The following is a 6455-nucleotide window of genomic DNA, read 5'->3' as shown; positions in this document are numbered from 1 at the left end:
CACAGCCCTTACAGAGTATTTCTCCTATTGATGCTCTAGATTCCCCTTTCATTGCCCCTATAAAGTATGATGCCAACAAAAGTGACCCCCCAAACACTGTATAATACCCACACAGTGAATTCCTACACAGCACCCTCCAAATACACCGTATGATGACCCTACTGTACCCACCCGGCAAAGTATGGTGACCTCAACACAGTATGATGCCTCAAATGTGACCCCAACACAGCCCTCCGCACCATATGATGGCTCACACACAGTATGATTGACCCTAAACAAACCTCCACACTATATAATGACCCCCATATAGCCATCCAAACAGCATAATGACCCCCACATAGCCCTCCAAACAGTATAATGGCCTCCACAAAGCCCTCCAAACAGTATATTGCCCACCCACATAGCCCTCCAAACAGTTAAATGCCCCCCACATTGCCATCCAAACAGTATATTGCCCACCCACATAGCCCTCCAAACAGTACAATGTCTCCCACATAGCCCTGCAAACAGAATAATTGACTCCACATATCCCTCCAAACAGTATAATGTCCCCCACATAGCTACAAACAGAATAATGGCCTCCACGCAGCCCTGCAAACAGAATAATGGCCTCCACATAGCCCTTCAAACAGTATAATGCCTCCCCATAGCCCTCCAAACAGTTAAATGTCCCCCCACATAGCCCTCCAAACAGTATAATGGCCTCCACATAGCCCTCCAAACAGAATAATGACCTCCTCATAGCCCTCCAAACAGTATATTGTCCACCCACATAGCTCTCCAAACAGTTAAATGCCCCCCAACATTGCCATCCAAACAGTATAATGCCCCCACATAGCCCTCCAAATAGTATAATGGCCTTCACATAGCCCTGCAAACAGAATAATTGCCTCCACATATCCCTTCAAACAGTATATTGTCCACCCACATAGCTCTCCAAACAGATAAATGCCCCCCCACATTGCCATCCAAACAGTATAATGCCCCCACATAGCCCTCCAAATAGTATAATGGCCTCCACATAGCCCTGCAAACAGAATAATTGCCTCCACATATCCCTCCAAACAGTATAATGTCCCCCACATAGCTCTCCAAACAGTATAATGGCCTCCACATAGCCCTCCAAACAGTAAAATGGCCTCCACTTAGAGCTACAAACAGAATAATGGCCTCCACACAGCCCTGCAAACAGAATAATGGCATCCACATAGCCCTTCAAACAGTATAATGCCCCCCATAGCCCTCCAAACAGTATAATGGTCCCCACATAACCCTCCAAACAGTATAATGGTCTCCACATAGCCCTCCAAACAGAATAATGACCTCCACGTAGCCCTCCAAACAAACAGTATAATGCCCCCTCATAGCCCTCCAAACAGTATAATGGCCCCCACATAACCCTCCAAACAGTATAATGGCCCCCTCATAGCCCTCCAAACAGTATAATGGCCTCCACATAGCCCTCCAAACAGAATAATGACCTCCACATAGCCCTCCAAACAGTAATTTGTCCACCCATATAGCTCTCCAAACAGTTAAATGCCCCCCCCCACATTGCCATCCAAACAGTATAATGCCCCCACATAGCCCTCCAAATAGTATAATGGCCTCCACATAGCCCTCCAAACAGAATATTGACCTCCACGTAGCCCTCCAAACAGTATATTGTCCACCCACATAGCTCTCCAAACAGTTAAATGCCCCCCCCCACATTGCCATCCAAACAGTATAATGCCCCCACATAGAGCTACAAACAGAATAATGGCCTCTACGCAGCCCTGCAAACAGAATAATGGCCTCCACATAGCCCTTCAACTAGTATATTGTCCACCCACATAGCTCTCCAAACAGTTAAATGCCCCCCACATTGCCATCCAAACAGTATAATGCCCCCACATAGCCCTCCAAATAGTATAATGGCCTCCACGTAGAGCTACAAACAGTATAATGGCCTCCACATAGCCCTCCAAACAGAATAATGACCTCCACATAGCCCTCCAATGAGTATTTTTTCCACCCATATAGCTCTCCAAACAGTTAAATGCCCCCCCCCACATTGCCATCCAAACAGTATAATGCCCCCACATAGCCCTCCAAATAGTATAATGGCCTCCACATAGCCCTCCAAACAGAATATTGACCTCCACATAGCCCTCCAAACAGTATATTGTCCACCCACATAGCTCTCCAAACAGTTAAATGCCCCCCCACATAGCCATCCAAACAGTATAATGCCCCCACATAGAGCTACAAACAGAATAATGGCCTCTACGCAGCCCTGCAAACAGAATAATGGCCTCCACATAGCCCTTCAAATAGTATATTGTCCACCCACATAGCTCTCCAAACAGTTAAATGCCCCCCACATTGCCATCCAAACAGTATAATGCCCCCACATAGCCCTCCAAATAGTATAATGGCCTCCACATAGCCCTCCAAACAGAATAATGACTTCCACATAGCCCTCCAAACAGTATATTGTCCACCCACATAGCTCTCCAAACAGGTAAATGCCCCCCCATGTTGCCATCCAAACAGTATAATGCCCCCACATAGCCCTCCAAATAGTATAATGGCCTCCACATAGAGCTACAAACGGAATAATGGCCTCCACGCAGCCCTGCAAATAGAATAATGGCCTCCACATAGCCCTTCAAACAGTATAATGCCCCCCATAGCCCTCCAAACAGTATAATAGCCCCCACTTAACCCTCCAAACAGTATAATGGCCCCCTCATAGCCCTCCAAACAGTATAATGGCCTCCACATAGCTCTCCAAACAGAATAACGACCTCCACATAGCCCTCCAAACAGTATATTATCCACCCACATAGCTCTCCAAACAGTTAAATGCCCAACCCACATTGCCATCCGAACAGTATAATGCCCCCACATAGCCCTCCAAATAGTATAATGGCTTCCACATAGCCCTGCAAACAGAATAATTGCCTCCACATATCCCTCCAAACAGTATAATGTCCCCCACATAGCTCTCCAAACAGTATAATGGCCTCCACACAGCCCTGCAAACAGAATAATGACCTCCACATAGCCCTCCAAACAGTATATTGCCCACCCACATAGCCCTCCAAACAGTACAATGTCCCCCACATAGCCCTCCAAATAGTATAATGGCCTCCACATAGAGCTACAAACAGTATATTGTCCACCCACATTGTTCTCCAAACAGTTAAATGCCCCCCCACATTGCCATCCAAACAGTAAAATGCCCAAACATAGCCCTCCAAATAGTATAATGGCCTCCACATAGCCCTGCAAACAGAATAATTGCCTCCACATATCCCTCCAAACAGTTTAATGTCCCCCACATAGCTCTCCAAACAGAATAATAACATCCACATAGCCCTCCAAACAGTATATTGTCCACCCACATAGCTCTCCAAACAGTTAAATGCCCCCCCACATTGCCATCCAAACAGTATAATGCCCCCACATAGCCCTCCAAATAGTATAATGGCCTCCACATAGCCTTGCAAACAGAATAATGACCTCCACGTAGCCCTCCAAACAGTATATTATCCACCCACATAGCTCTCCAAACAGTTAAATGCCCCCCACATTGCCATCCAAACAGTATAATGCTCCCACATAGAGCTACAAACAGAATAATGGCCTCTACGCAGCCCTGCAAACAGAATAATGACCTCCACATAGCCCTTCAAACAGTATAATGCCCCCCCATAGCCCTCCAAACAGTATAATGGCCCCCACATAACCCTCCAAACAGTATAATGGCCCCCTCATCACCCTCCAAACAGTATAATGGCCTCCACATAGCCCTCCAAAGAGAATAATGACCTCCACATAGCCCTCCAAACAGTATATTGTCCACCCACATAGCTCTCCAAACAGTTAAATGCCCCCTCACATTGCCATCCAAACAGTATAATGCCCCCACATAGAGCTACAAACAGAATAATGGCCTCTGCGCAGCCCTGCAAACAGAATAATGGCCTCCACATAGCCCTTCAAACAGTATATTGTCCACCCACGTAGCTCTCCAAACAGTTAAATGCCCCCCCACATTGCCATCCAAACAGTATAATTCCCCCACATAGCCCTCTAATTAGTATAATGGCCTCCACATAGCCCTACAAACAGAATAATGACCTCCACATAGCCCTCCAAACAGTATATTTCCCACCCACATAGCTCTCCAAACAGCTAAATGCCCCCCACATTGCCATCCAAACAGTATAATGCCCCCACATTGCCCTCCAAATAGTATAATGGCCTCCTCATAGCCCTGCAAACAGAATAATTGCCTCCACATATCCCTCCAAACAGTATAATGTCCCCCACATAGCTCTCCAAACAGTATAATGGCCTCCACATAGCCCTCCAAACAGTATAATGGCCTCCACATAGAGCTACAAACAGAATAATGGCCTCCACGCAGCCCTGCAAACAGAATAATGGCCTCCACATAGCCCTTCAAACAGTATAATGCCCCCCCCATATCCCTCCAAACAGTATAATGGCCCCCACATAACCCTCCAAACAGTATAATGGCCCCCTCATAGCCCTCCAAACAGTATAATGGCCTCCAAATAGCCCTCCAAACAGAATAATAACCTCCACATAGCCCTCCAAACAGTATATTGTCCACCCACGTAGCTCTCCAAACAGTTGAATGCCCCCCTACATTGCCATCCAAAAAGTATAATGCCCCCACATAGCCCTCCAAATAGTATAATGGCCTCCACATAGCCCTGCAAACAGAATAATTGCCTCCACATATCCCTCCAAACAGTATAATGTCCCCCACATAGCTCTCCAAATAGTATAATGGCCTCCATATAGCCCTGCAAACAGAATAATTGCCTCCATATATCCCTCCAAACAGTATATTGCCCACCCAAATAGCCCTCCAAACAGTAGAATGTCACCCACATAACCCTCCAAACAGTATAATGGCCTCCACATAGAGCTACAAACAGAATAATGGCCTCCACGCAGCCCTGCAAACAGAATAATGGCCTCCACATAGCCCTTCAAACAGTATAATGCCCCCCCATATCCCTCCAAACAGTATAATGGCCCCCACATAACCCTCCAAACAGTATAATGGCCCCCTCATAGCCCTCCAAACAGTATAATGGCCTCCAAATAGCCCTCCAAACAGAATAATAACCTCCACATAGCCCTCCAAACAGTATATTGTCCACCCACGTAGCTCTCCAAACAGTTGAATGCCCCCCTACATTGCCATCCAAAAAGTATAATGCCCCCACATAGCCCTCCAAATAGTATAATGGCCTCCACATAGCCCTGCAAACAGAATAATTGCCTCCATATATCCCTCCAAACAGTATATTGCCCACCCACATAGCCCTCCAAACAGTAGAATGTCACCCACATAACCCTCCAAACAGTATAATGGCCCCCTCATAGCCCTCCAAACAGTATAATGGCCTCCACATAGCCCTGCAAACAGAATAATTGTCCCCACATAGCCCTCCAAACAGCATAATACTCAATGTTGTAAAGTATCACATCGTTGCAAGACATGAACATCTTGATATAATCGGAGAAAGTGGACAAATGACAATGGGATTCTGCTATGGACGGTAATTACATACATGCTGTTTATCTTTTATTCAGGAATATTTTTTTGTTCTTGTTCCCAAAAACAATGTATCTGTATTGTGATGTGTTATCCTGCACATAATCCAGGCTTCTCATTGCTTCTGTAATATTATACAGAGTCATGTTTTCATAAGTGTGCGGCTTCCTGATGTGTGGGCTCTTTGGCTGTTGGCCAATGCTGACAACTTTTCAGCAGCGCAATTGACCTACAGGCTTGAAGGAGTTCAAGTTTCTAGTTTTTGTAAGACACCGGATGAAGGCTTATATTCAATGACTACTATAGAAGTCTGGGTTCCAGCACTTGGATTTTATTTTAACTGTGATTGTATTCACTGTCCTGTTCTGAATTTCCCTTTATATTTGGCAGCTGCATAACATCTACAATGAGCCCAGTTTCACTAGAACATTTAAGTCAATAGTTTGTGTCCCTGAGCACCATAACGTAATAAATCTACAGAATAGTTTCCTTGAATCAGCAGTCTGAAATGTAATATAAAGTTCCTGTAAAACCAGGATAGCAATAAATGGAAAGAGGTACATTCTAGGAAGGCTATTATGAGGCTTTGGGCTCGTGCACATGAGCGAATAAATCAAACGAATACTATCCAATTTTTTATTGGATAGCACACTGACCCATGTTATTAAATTAGGCAGTGCAGATGACCAATTTTTATTCACTGACAGAATCTATCTATGAAAAAAATCGAAGCGTTCTGCGATTTGACTCTGAAATCGGATGAGACTCACCCATGCAAATCTATGGGTGTGAAAAAAAAATCAGATGCCACACTATGGCATGCTATTTTTGTGGATACATTGTAATTGCATAACATAGGAAACTGTAA

This window comes from Phyllobates terribilis, unplaced genomic scaffold, assembly GCF_046119375.1.
Source record: "Phyllobates terribilis strain yellow unplaced genomic scaffold, ASM4611937v1 Scaffold_11__3_contigs__length_659146591, whole genome shotgun sequence".
Classification (NCBI taxonomy): domain Eukaryota; kingdom Metazoa; phylum Chordata; class Amphibia; order Anura; family Dendrobatidae; genus Phyllobates; species Phyllobates terribilis.
This window is presented reverse-complemented; position numbering follows the sequence as displayed.